The following is a 13,638-nucleotide window of genomic DNA, read 5'->3' as shown; positions in this document are numbered from 1 at the left end:
ATTCTTCGGGCTAAGAAAAAGAGTTTGTAAAAGCAACACGCAACCACGTTCTCTGAGGTGGAATCAAGACTAAGGGGCCTCGGTATTCGACACCCCCAACATTCGATAGCACTTGCTGAGGGCTATCCAGCAAAAAATAGGCCCCGGCACCACTTCTTTTACAAATTAAGCACTGATACTGGCATTGGTATGTCTGGGTGGGCATTGCTGTTCTGAGCGCATCAACACCCACTGTATGAATTCTGCCTCCAGTGTTCTGTTGGAGGCTCAGCTATAGTTGAGTGCTGTTGGAGGGAAATGATAAACATTTAAGTCATTTATGGGTGGTGGGGGTGGTGGGGGTGGGGGGGGTGAGCTTTTGTGATGGGTTCTGTTCTGAATGCCGAGTTGGACTAATGTATGGAGTATCTTAAGGAAAGATTCTTGACAAACAAAGGAAAATAAATACCAGTTAATATGTTGACGAGTCGGGTTTTGAGCAACAGACAAGTTAAGGAAACCTTGGCTCGTGGAACTAACTTGGAGGGCTGAGATGCACTAGACCTATGCCCTTGCCATGCGGTTCCCAAACTCCTGCCCAGTCTCCTGAGCAGGCACAGGCGATGGAAGTCAAAATAGACCAAGCAGAAGAGAGCAGATCGAAGGACAGCTAGACAGCAATCATTCAAGCCGGAAAGAAGGAACTGATTGGGCTGCAGAAGAAAATCCAGGAACCCTCACAACCAAGACAGGTCCCAATGCTGTTGCATCCTCACTCCTCTCCAAAACAGCCTCCAAATGTTCACATCAGGCCCACACAATCCCCTCTTCATAAGGAGCAAGCTGCAGATGAGATTATCAATACGTCACACTGTATTTTGCCAGAGAAAGCGTGAAAGGAGGCAGATGAGCTTGAGACAATTCCCAGACATCTCTTCCAACCTCTTTCTTTCTCAGGCCCTGTGTAAATAACAGCCACGCACACCCTGGACCCTTATGAAATCTCATCTGCTTGCTTTTCCAGCTGCTCCCTAGTCACCACTAGGCCATATTTGTCCCTCTAGCCAGACTTCGATGTGGCTCTAGCAAGGTTTACCATTCCTTTCTCATCTGGAGCTAAAGGCTCTATTCTGCCTCTCTCAAATTCTGAGCTGTTCTCACATAGAATAGCTCTTAACTTAAGGGGAGTCTCTCATCACAGGATAGCACAGGGCCCAAATAACTCACCAGCATACTGTGCACCTCCTGATGTATGAATCATCTCATGCTCATTCCTCATCGGACTATTCTCTCAAGTCCAAATAACCACAAACGCGTCACCTCCCACAGTTCTACCAAAGAGTGCAGGCCCAATTGCGGACCTTAGAAGCAGAATTACAGCGATCGTGTCCCCATCCCCACACTTTTCAATTCTCCTGAAATTCTGAAATTCATCTGCACTGCTAGCAAAAGCAGTGTTAGGAAATCAAATCTTGAAAATCCTGAGATGAGCAATCGGGTATAGGGGAGCGGAAAGTGTGTGTGTGTGTGTGTGTGGGGGGGGGGGGGGGTCAAACAATGTTGGCAAATATCCACATCCCACTAAATCCTCACCTTTGCTTAGCTCACAGCCCATGAAATCAAAGCAGACAGCCAGGAGGGCACCTGGAACAAGCAGTAATTATGCGTTTTTGAGATGGTCACCCTAGATGAGCAGGACACACCCTTTAAACTCTGATCTTCCCTGCTTCCTACCATTGAGGCGCAGGTGACACGAGATAGCATACCATGTACGCTCACTACTCACACCAGTTAGAGTTAGCTCATGTTTCTTACGCACACATTGTCAGATGGGGTTTCAGAGATAGGGACTGTCCTGAAGTCCAGATATGGATGTAGGCCCTCTTTCTTTGAAGCAGAAAGACCATCATCCAGCCCCTTCAACCCAATGAACCATGCCCACAGAGAGCCTATTCCCCATGCCAAAATGTCTGTAATGGTGAAGAGACCGGGGCATATTTAAAAAAAGACCCCATAGGAACAATCAATTAGGGAACAGCTGTGAAACTACAGCCTGGTTGTGCACTAGTAAGTAGGTACCAATTAAAATCAGTAAAGTCTGTATTGGAAACAATAGCCCCACCACAAATTAACCTCATGAACTGCACATCTCTATAGGCAAAGGAGGCAGACAAATAACCTTGATTGTGAAGAAGTCGGGACAGCACCACCTCTTCAGATCTAAGCAGTCACAGGGAATAGTAGCCACAGGCAATAAGAGAAGGACTTAAGAGCAACATAGCACATCTCGTAGATGGACCTCACCATGCACATAAGCATAGGTCAGGTAGGGGTGACTTAACAAAAAAGACCCACCACCAGCATCATTCAGCAAAGTGAGGAAAATGGTAGTTCTTAAGAAGACATCATGGTCTACACACAACTGCTCAAACTAACACTATGGGCAGAGCAAGATCATTGAATATTTTTATACTGCTGGGCACCAACCTTACAACCAGCCAATTCATTCTGGGAATTGCAGTCTCATTTAATTTAAACTGTTTTAGAAGGACTAATACACCGGAAATAACTAAAACAAAAAGATAGACCAGGACCAGGTCATGAAATGGCATGCTCTTTCTTTTTCGCTATCCAAGTCTCAGGCAGCTAAAGATGTGATGATCCATTGTAACAGAACGCCTCTAAGTCTGGATGTGGTCCTTTTCTCACCACCTCTAGGCAAAAAACATGAAGCACCGCCCCCTACATTCCCTCACCTACAGAATACCCTTCTGCATAGAGAGTCTAAAGCACAATCCCCATGCAGGCAGTGAAGGAAAATTCACACCCACCACTTTACAGTGTTGCAGCAGCCGGAGGTGAAAACCCTAGCATCATGTACTCACTTTTTTAATGGGCTCCTCGGAAAGCACAGAACACTTAACAGCAGGATCCTGTATCCCCTCCCTTTCTTAGAGTGATTGTCAGGTATACCAAACCACTCTCTTAGGTGGAAGGAAAGCTCCCTCTAATAGGCAACATGGTTATGTCAGGGAGAGCCCACCAAGTAACACAGGCATAATTGGGGTGCAGTGGCCACTAACACCCTTAACCTCGGCCCCACAGCATCTGCTGTACTAATGGTAGGGACGGCTCTTGAAAATATATATATATTTCACACATTAGTCTGGGGCATCTCTCCAAGGAAGCCTTGTCTGTCCAGTTGTAAACAAAAAAATTATCCCCCACATTGATACTTCTCTTTGACACTATCCATGGATCTGGCTGAAAGGTTAAGATTGACCTTAAGATAGCTCTTCATGAATGTGAAGGGGGAAGCTTCTGTGCTGTGAAGCTGAAGGAGGGGAAAGAAAACTAAAGAAGAAACAAGCCTTCATATCAGGGTGCCTGCTACCTCGAAACAGTCAACACTTTGATTATAGTGTGTGTGATTAACTGTAGATTGTAAAAGAGGGTCAGCTTTGGCATTGGTGTTGTTGGATTCTGAGGTGGCTCAGACATTCTGACGTTAAGAGCCCAACCCCGTCTTGTGTACTTTAAAATTACATCAGCATTTGTAAAGTCAATAGGAGGGCTGGCAGTCTTGGAATTTTATTTAATACTTCAAAGATGTCTGAAACATATCGGTTAGACGTAACATGGCAGCCATCTTGGAAATATAGACAATAACATTCAGCCACGTCAAAGTTATTTTCAAAGCTTTCAAGTTGGCCACCATGTTCCCTTAACAAGCCTTGTGGGATTATAAAAAATACAGTTCCAGTATGGCCAGCTACTACTGTTGACTTTGCTAACGCATTTTTAAAAGCATCTACCATTGGCAAAGATAATAGAGGCAGGTGGGTGGGTAGGAGAAGTGGGACAGGGGCAGCGGGGGAGGGAAGTGAAAAGCAAGGGAGTGGAGACAGAGGTAGAGGAGGGGACAAAGCCCAATACTTTGCTACATCAGTGCTCAGTGTCAGAGGAGAGAACTAAACAAGACTGAATTGCGGGGAGAGAGAAGGGGCTGGCGAGTCATGGAAAGAGCATGAGCGATCACTTGAGAGAGAGAGAGAGAGAGAGAGAGAGAGAGAGAGAGAGAGAGAGAGATCAAGAAAAAGAAAGGAACAGAACATGCACTCTGAACGAGGGCTAAATCGCATATGTGGGGTGGTGGGGAAACAACTTCGCCAACCTCAACAGTGGATGGATATAATTCATCCAATCAAAAATCAGGATGAAACAAAGGCTAAACAAACACGAGGAAAGAGAGGCATCCAATCAAGAGCAGGAGTTGAAAGGACAACCAAGACATCAAATTATGAGTAAGGGGGCAACACAAAGCCCTTTCTACCATGTACTGCATACCATGCTGCCAGTAGCAGGATCATAAAAAAGCAACAAAAGTAACTTGGCAGCCAATAGAAAAGTATTACAATAACCAATACGTTAGCAAGAAAGTAGCAAGGTAACTAAAACAAGACTTAAATCTCTGAGAATAAACAATGCAATAAAACTGAACTGCTAAGGAAAGAATGAGTTTAAAATAGAGGCGAGTGTTGAGTAGCACTGCTCGAGATTCAGGAAGAGCTCCAGTTTTGGTCCCCAGGGAGCCCACTGAAGTGGCTATACAAAGATTCACTCCAAACGAAAGTATTATAAAATATTCAAATAATGCAGAGGACAAAGCAATCTAACAAGTGAATCTATGGAAGAACGATATCTTAAAAATTAGCAGGTCATATAATAAAGTGATTACTATGACATACTGTTGTTGTGGATTCTACACACCTAAAATCGGCCGAGGATAGAAACAGGATATAATAGACAAAAACAAGGTATAATTGTACTTATAGTAATACAAATTGCATATGACCTTCAAAGAGCATTTGGGTAGGATGAAAGCGTGGATTTAAACTTTGCTCACAAGTAGTTACTTCTGCCCACCAGCAAAACGGTGCATAACCAATGGCGACGGCCAACAGCAAAAGAACTCCTAGCCAACACGCCTTTCGTCTACGTGGAAGTATCTACTGACTTCTTCAGGGCTGGAATTAAACAAGGAAGCCCACATTATAACCACTACCGCCACAGCAACAAGCATCTCTATATTCAATAATTAAAGGGAGAGCAAAAAGCAAAAAGCCTTGTGTGTGAGATGTACATTGAGTGCGAGAGAAAAATGTGAGAAAAAAAAGGTTTAATGCCAAGGATCAGAAGAGAGAAGTGTGAAGTTCACCTCAAGACACCACCAGAGAAATCATCGAAAAGAACTTCGAAATAAGACAAAACGTAAGTGGCCAAAAATAACCGGGAAAGCGCTCACTATTTAGGAGAAAAAATTAATCCAACCGACCTGTGGGCACACCAAGCAAACTATCTAGATTCCAAACCAACTCAACAATTTTGTATATAGTCCAGCAAAGCGATTATAGGCTCAGGTTCTAATGTTAAATACTGATGTCTTAAAAGAACATCCAGGCGAAATCCTGCAATATAATGCACATAAACAAAAATTATAAGAAAGGTTAATAACCATAAGTCTATGGATAAGTAGTCATCACTAATTACGGCAAATGTATAGCACTACAGCAATATACTGGTATGTCCCTTATATGGATACTTTTTTGGTTTTGGTAAGATTAATATTTACTCGTCCCTTTCCTTAGTTTCTGTTCTTAAGAACACTTAAGATAGTTGTCACAAATTTACTGACTTAGTATACTGAACTGATGTATGTGTTAGCACTTTAGAGTATTTGTATGCACTATGGAGTCTTTCTAAGATGGCACCCACGGCGTCCTTTGACGAGTGTAGTTTATTTTTCTTTTAAAAGATAGTCTCAGAACTGTTTTATTTATTGACTTAGCACAATGGCTTGCATTGGTGTATTTTAAGTACAACTGAGTCATTTAAAGATGGCGCTCACGTCGTCTTTTGACGCGTGTGGTTTGTCCTTTTTCTATGTAGGTTACACTGTGATTTAACTCGATGACCAGTCCTTCCTTTGTCTCTTAATTTGGTTATTCAAAGGCATTTTGAGATGGCGCCTTTGCCAGACGCCAAACTGTCTAAGGGGCACTTTCCTTGGGATCGGTGCAGTATCAAGTTAAAATTAACGCCAACCGTGTTACTTCCTCATGATATTGCTTATTTGGCTTGGGATGTTAATTTACTTTGGTTCGCTGTTTTTTGTTATTATATGTGAAACGTTATTAATCGTTTGTTCGTGGGGCCTTGGTATTTGCAACAATAACTGTTCATACTTGAGCATATGGCCTTTAAGACAGGTTTTAAACGCATTTTGTCTGATTTCAGAAAGGCTTACTAGTATATTACCATTGGGTTATACATTTGCAGTAATTAATGATGAATACTTATCCATAGACTTATGGTTATTACCCATTCTTAGAATTTTTGTTTATATGCATTATATAACAGGATTTCGCCTGGATGTTCTTTTAAGACATTAGTATATAACATAAGATCCTGAGCTTATAAGCGCTTTGCTGAATTACATACAAATTTGGTGAGTTGGTTTGGATTCTAGATAGTTTGTTTGGTGTGCGCACAGGTCGGTTGGATTCATTTTTTCTCCTAAATAGTGAGCACTTCCAGTTATTTCCGATCACTAACATTTTGTCTCATTTAGAAGTTCTTTTCGGTGATTTCTCTGATGGTGTCTTGAGGTGAACTTCACACTTCTCTTTTCCGATCCTCGGCATGAAACCTTTTTTTCTCACATTTTTCTCTTGCACTCAATGTACATCTGACACACGTGGCCGTCTGCTTTTTTCCCTCTCTCTCTCTTTAATTATTTAATATAGAGATGCTTGTTGCTGTGGCCATAGTGGTTATAATGTGGGCTTTCGTATTTATTCCAGCCCTGAAGAAGTCCGTGGAAAATTCCACATAGACGAAACACATGTTGGATAGGAGTTCTTTTGCTGTTGGCCGTAGCCATTGGTTATGTACCATTTTGCTGGTGGCCAGAAGTAAATATTTTTGAGCAAAGATTGAAATAAACAAAGACCTAAGAAGACTTCTGTGAAGCAAAACTGTGTGGACCCTTTCTAACTAATATGAACTCTCTTTGCCTGGGATATTAATCATTTGGTTCATTTCATGTGTGGACATTTGTTTACACAGTTAATACTCTAGGGTGGTCGTTACCCTATATCCATGGAGCATTGTTACTTGACTGTAAGATTTTTGCATGACTTAGGGCAGACCATACCCTTCCACCTGTTTTTTGTATCTTAAACTTAATCTTACCTTCTTAGATCAAATACAATTGAAAATAAAGTTGTAGAAATTAAGGAATTAGTTAAAACTTTAAAAATCTTATTCAATGTTGTTAAAGCCTCTACAAAGCTGCTTTTCAACAAACTGGCAAGTACCTCAATATAAATGCAAAAAACGTTGTTACGAAACCTATGATCACAACATGGCTCTGAAGTTGACCAAGAAGAAAAGTGCACTAAAAAACGATATAGTAACAATATACTCCCAGTAGAAATAGCGTTTATTGGTGCTTGATATTTTTTAATTTTCATTGTGAACTGACATTTTCACTGTGTCTATGGCATCCGGGATTAAAATAAAATCCACTCTGTCTGCCTAACGTTTTAAATAAGAGATGGAGAAAAAAAAATCATGTTTTCTTAAAAATTCACTCTTACTCGAAAATATTTTACTTTTCTGGTGGGTGTATTTCCAGATGTTTTCCGTATAATTAATTTGTATGATAAAATGTGCAATTTAAATGATTCATGGTTTAATGTATGTAAACATTTTGAACAAAAGACCAATATTTTAGCATTCTCTCTGTACTGAACAACTGTTTTTGATCTCCATTTCTTTATGTAACACGTGTGGAAATTATTTTGTGCCTGACCTGCCCTCATTGTTTGTGCCCCTGGAGACAAGGAAAGGGAAAGGCCATCAAAAATTGCGCGGTGTGGTATGTTCACACCTACAAGTTAAAAAAATAAACATATGTGTGTCTGTACGTCTGAGCAACTTATTTAACTTCTCCACGCAACCCCTCACCAACACCATATGCACAGACTTCCACTATCTTCGACGTTAAGTCCAACAGGATGCCAAGGCGGCCCAGAGCAGTGTCAAACAAGGTCTCCTTTTCAAAAGGCTCTGTTAAAGAACTAGCCTTCCCTTCCACTGTTATGTGAATACGCTGTGTAAGTTGCACACTCGCTTAAGCAGGGGCAAAACACATATTGAAACTTGTGCACCCACTATGCTGATGGCAAGCTGACTGGATAGAGGGAGGGTCTAGTTCTCAGTGATTTGGCTCTGGCACGGTCTGTGAGCAATCGTAGCACTCTCTGATCCCTTCCACCCAGAGTTTCTCTTTCAAACACCTCCATGAGTCTTAATCTAGTCACAATTTCTGCAATATCTATCTGTATTCACCAAAGTCACCCACCAAGGCCTGTGTTAGTTTGTTTCTGGAAAATCGCATTTAACTCATTCTACTGACACGCTACAACATTAAACCTTTTAGGTCTGGCTTAAGACAGTCTTGCTAGATTCTTGTAATCAAAAAATCTTAAATAAAAATCAATGTATACATTAACCTACACATAGTTGGAGGGGCTTTTTGTTTGCCTGCTTCAGCCATTGGTCTGTTTATAGGTCTTGACAGCCTCATGTATTTGTTTTAAATCACAAATAAGTAAAATAAAAAAGGGCCTTGGGTTAACCCTCTTTCATTTGCCTGTTCATCTGTCATTCACATTTGATTTCTGCCCACCACAGCATATTCACTGGACGTCTTGCTCAAAATTACCGCATTTCCATGTGCGCATATCAGACCATAAAGAAGTGCACTTGAGTGCAAGGGTTGGTGTGCCAATACTTTACTGTGTAAATGTTTATTCGTTCCATTTGTTAAAAATTTTTTAAATCTTTCTCAAGGTTAAAGCCTCTTTCGCCTGTCATCAGTGCTTTAAATGGAAAGAAATTTCTAATGAGAGAGTCATGACTGACATTCGGCCTCCAGGCCAGAGCAGACAGAGAGGACTGACATCCGGGCCTCCAGGCAGGACAAGACAGAGAGGACTGACATCCCAGCCTTCAGGCCAGATCAGACAGAGAGGACCGACATCCGGGCCTCCAGGCCGGACAAGACAGAGGGGACTGATATCCCGGCCTCTAGGCCAGAGCAGAGAGAGAGGACTGACATCCCGGTCTCCAGGCCAGATCAGACAGAGAGGACTGACATCCGGGCCCCCAGGCCGGACCAGACAGAGAGGACTGACATCCCGGCCTTCAGCCCAGAGCAGACAGAAAGGACTGACATCCGGGCCTCCAGGCCGGACCAGACAGAGATGGTGATCCCCAGTTAAGAGAAACCAAGCCGTAGCATGGATACTAAGGAATGTACCTACCTTGAGGGCAACACATCTAGACCGGTATGGTGGGTAATCCCCCACGACTGGTGATAATCCATTTCCACGCGTAAGACGCTGTTACGAGCAGCGGGACTTTTGACAAGGGCACAATCGGAACAGAGCTCCTATTGAGGCAGCGGTTTCCGTCCTGACTTACCATTGACAATTCTCACCAAAGTTCCGCCCTCACCTGTCCTGGCCTATTACCGGCTCAATAATTTTCCTTTTGGACTAACGCCACAGCGCGCCTTGACTCCTCTGGCCTTTTCACTGAACAATCTACTGACACCCTGACTGGGTTGGAATTATCACCAGTCGTGGGGGATTACCCACCATATCCATTAGGATTTAGGCCTGAAGATTTGGAGTTTATTCCACTTCAATGAAACACGTGTCGGCTGGCGCAATAAATACAAGTGCAACATATACCGACTGCCCGTCTTCATTGCTTCTAAGAACACTAAAAAGATATTAATTGTCAATATTTAGATTGTGTGTGCACAGGTCTTGTCTCTCAAATTGTAAATGTATGCTTAGTAATACATTGTCAAGGGGTTTGTTAGGGTCACCCCTTTCCGCGTAGCACCACATCAACCGAACGAGTCGAACTAACCCAACCAAATATCCAGTGGAGCTCAACTATTCCCTTAAACTAAGTGCCCTGGTCATGGTAGAAAGTGTCTGAAGTGCTTGGTGCACAAGTGTGATGCGTCGATAATCCGGCCCAGCTGGGTCGATGCAGTGATGGTGAAACAGGCTCTACATTGATTTTCTAGCTGCTTGGAAGGTGATGTGTTGAATTCTTTAGCTGCGTAGCAGGGCCTGCATCTGAGTTGGAGCCGGTGGCTTGGACGCCGGAGGCATGGTGCTTAGGACTCGCGCAGTGGCGATTTTGCAGCCGTAAGGCATACACTGCGGTGATCCTTCGCCTGCACTGGAGCAATTTGCCTCCGCCAACACTACCGGGTAGCCACCGGCCACCTGCAATGCCATTTGCCTAACTGACTGCAGCATTATACCATCGCCAATACTGCCGGTAAGCTCGCTTGCCTCATTTTCGACCCTCCCCTTACAAAATAATCTTTCAACCCGTCGCCGGCATTTACATCGGGTTCTCCTCTCACATTAGGACGAACCTTCACCCCTCTCGCGGTGGTTCTTCCCCGCACCCTTCCTTGATACCTTCCAGCCAGCAAGGATTCTTCCATCAAGTAAGGCTTGCCTCTATCTCATCCGCATGGTCTTTCATGTATTAATCACATGCCCTTAACCAGCACCGGACACTCCAGGCATCAGGCACAACCATTCTTGCATGTAATTCTAGACGCATGCATGCGAGCAACTTCAAACCACTTGAGGATTCCCTAACTCCGTCCCTTTTACCCCGTTCATATCACGCCCAGGCTGTTATTACTGAGCCCTACGCAACAACCTTCTATCAACCCACCCTGCTCATATGATATCTTCACCAAGTCACTGCGTCGTTACTTGTTATGCCAAATACACTATGTAAATGCGCCGTAACTTTTACGATGAAACACCTTGTCACTGCGCCATTTTTATTCTCTTTTTGCTAGTGGATGACATTAGGTAACTTCATAGTGGTTTTATGTGCTCTACTAAATTGCTTCCGTATTTTGACTAGCAAACAAAGCATATGAGGCTACGTTCACATACATCCCTCTAACTCTCCCTTTTATGTTTTCTTTTTTTCCCCCACTGTATTTTTACCTTGTGATTGTGAATTAACAATGTACCAAAATTAGGCACGTATTAACAGGCATGCTTATTTAATGTCCTGAAGATGATCCTTGCATTGCTCTCTTGGATCGAAACGTTGTCAACACCCCAAAACTGCTCATACATACATTATGATGTTACTATTTACCATGTAGAGTTGTTCCTTGCAATTTGTTTAATTGATGAATTGTCTTGAAAACAAACCGTGAGTATTGCCTGAGACTCCCCTAAATGTTTCCCAAACTGTATGTCTCGATGTCTTCATAGTAGGACGCAGGCTTGTGTCCCACTTTCAGTATTCTTGTGTGTTTATTTTTTTTAAATTGTCGTTAAAATAAATATTGAACTTCTGCCCAGCTTGACAAGATTAACCAATACAGCACTGATTGAGTCTGTATTTATTGCTATCTGTTCATTCCATTTCTCCACTAGGGACCACTTTCGTGTTAAACACTTTCTAGAAGTGGCATTTTCAAACATGTAATTTATAGACCAATTTCACTAAAAGATGTATTTTTAAATTGTGAGTCCAGGGACCCGAAACTCCAAATCTCTATCCCTTCCCAATTGGAAGTTATACTTGTAAGACGTTATTAGGTAGCTCCAGTGATAACCTATGGGAGAAATAGTCCTTGCAATAGTGAAAAATGAATGTAAAAGTTTTTAACTATCAGGACATGTTAACCACACCAGATGTCCTATCTTTTAAATACACTGCACCCTGCCCATTGAGCTACCTTGGGCCTACCAATAGGGTGCCTTCCATGTAGTAAAATAGAAGGTTTGGGCCTGGAAAGTGGGTGCACTTGCCAGGTTGACATGACAGTTTAAAACTGCACACTCAGACACGGCAGTGGCAAGCATGAGACATGGTTGAAGAGCTACTCATGTGGGTGACACAATTAGTGTGGCAGATCCACTAGTAGCATTTGATTTACCTGCCCTGGGCACACACAGTGCACTTTACTAGGGACTTACCAGTAACTCAAAAATGCCTATCACCAACCACGGATAACCAATCACAATCACAATTTACACAGGGAGCACTTGCACTTGAGCACTGATCAGCAGGGGTAAAGTGCCCAGAGTTTTAAAACCAGCAAAAACTTAATGCATCACACAGTCAAACACTGGAGGTCAGAAGCAAAGAGACAGGGGAAGAACACGCCAAATATACCAGGTCTAACAGTAGTATTTTGTTTTACAACTTTAAATGTTTCTACTAATGCAAGACTAATCCAATTGATGGTCGGTCTGTAAACTATATTGTGCTACTGTGTAGCTTTTATACAGCACTTATATCACAGACACAATTATACGAAAAATGCTATGGCTAATCTAGTCTCCCTGGCACACAAATTCTTGGAACCAGGGAAGTCCCGGCGGCTACAGAGGTCCTCGATCACGAGGATAGAAAGGACACATTCTCCCTATTTTATAAACTCATAACCAATAAGAATGTCCTTTCCACAACTTATTGTTATATCCTTCAGAAGTGGAGGAAAAACAAAGGAAAAACAAAGGGTGAATGTGGGGTTCCCAAGTGTGTGATGGTAATAATATCAAATAACATTTATAGAGAGCATTTTAATATGCAGCCAACCCGTTGTAACGGGTGGGAAGGGAAAGAGACCCTTTTCTTTAAATAGCCCTCACTCGCTCTAGTAGTGACATGCTTCATCATCGGGCTCACCCAAACTCCTGAAGGTCATGGTGGGCTCAACCATCTTCCAGGGAGCACTCACAGATAGAGTGTATGGGGGCATATCATTAAAGATAAAAGACACTAGAATCAGCACCAACATGTTTTAGCCCTTCTTAGCTGGCCTAAATAAGTCCTGGTCTTTCGTCAGGGTGAAACGTAAAGAGGTTACTTTTCCCAGAGGTGTGAGTGCATACAGGCTACTTGCCTAGTGCACTTTTAAGTGTTAAAGAATTGGAACAAGTCTAATACTTGCCACCGGATTTGGTTAAGAAATTACCTCATCACCTCAGAGCTAATGATTCCCAAGGGAGTGCAGGAGGGAGGCCTTGTAGTCACACATTCGTCAAAGGTCCTGCCCTGCTGAAACCTACTCGTTCTCGGGGGGCTGTGTTCTGTACAACCTGTAGCTTGGACATCAGTGTGTCATTTACCAGCAACCAGCTGCGCATTTCCATAGCCCAGGTGGCCCATAATTTAGGCCTGGACTATGAATGTACTTATTTCTGACGGAAGCCAAAGAAAAGCTTTCCTTAAGAAGCCCATGGTAGCAAAGAATGTGCCAAATGTAGCGATAATCTGATCCTTCATTGATAGTGCCTGATCCAGCTTTATTTAGACCTCAAGGTGGCCAGAGATACCCTCTCCTTAGTAATCTGGCTATAAAATACCTTTAATCCATGCACACTGAGTGACATAGGGGGACCAAAGGAGCGAAAGCGCCTAGCCGCCAGAAGCCCCGACTCGGATCAGGGAGGCAAACAGGCCTCATCGGGACTTCCATGGCGGCTAGGCCATCAGGTAGCGGCATTGGAAAGTATT

At 42.9% G+C, this 13,638-nt stretch overlaps 1 protein-coding gene across 1 annotated transcript in view; it reads right to left on the bottom strand.

Annotated features, from left to right (window-relative positions):
- The window catches only part of SH3BGRL (SH3 domain binding glutamate rich protein like), a 227,627-nt gene that overhangs the window by 189,844 nt on the left and 24,145 nt on the right, over positions 1 to 13,638 (bottom strand). The window lies entirely within an intron of this gene.

The sequence above is a fragment of the Lissotriton vulgaris genome, chromosome 4_1, assembly GCF_964263255.1.
Source record: "Lissotriton vulgaris chromosome 4_1, aLisVul1.2, whole genome shotgun sequence".
Lineage (NCBI taxonomy): Eukaryota > Metazoa > Chordata > Amphibia > Caudata > Salamandridae > Lissotriton > Lissotriton vulgaris.
This window is presented reverse-complemented; position numbering and strand designations above follow the sequence as displayed.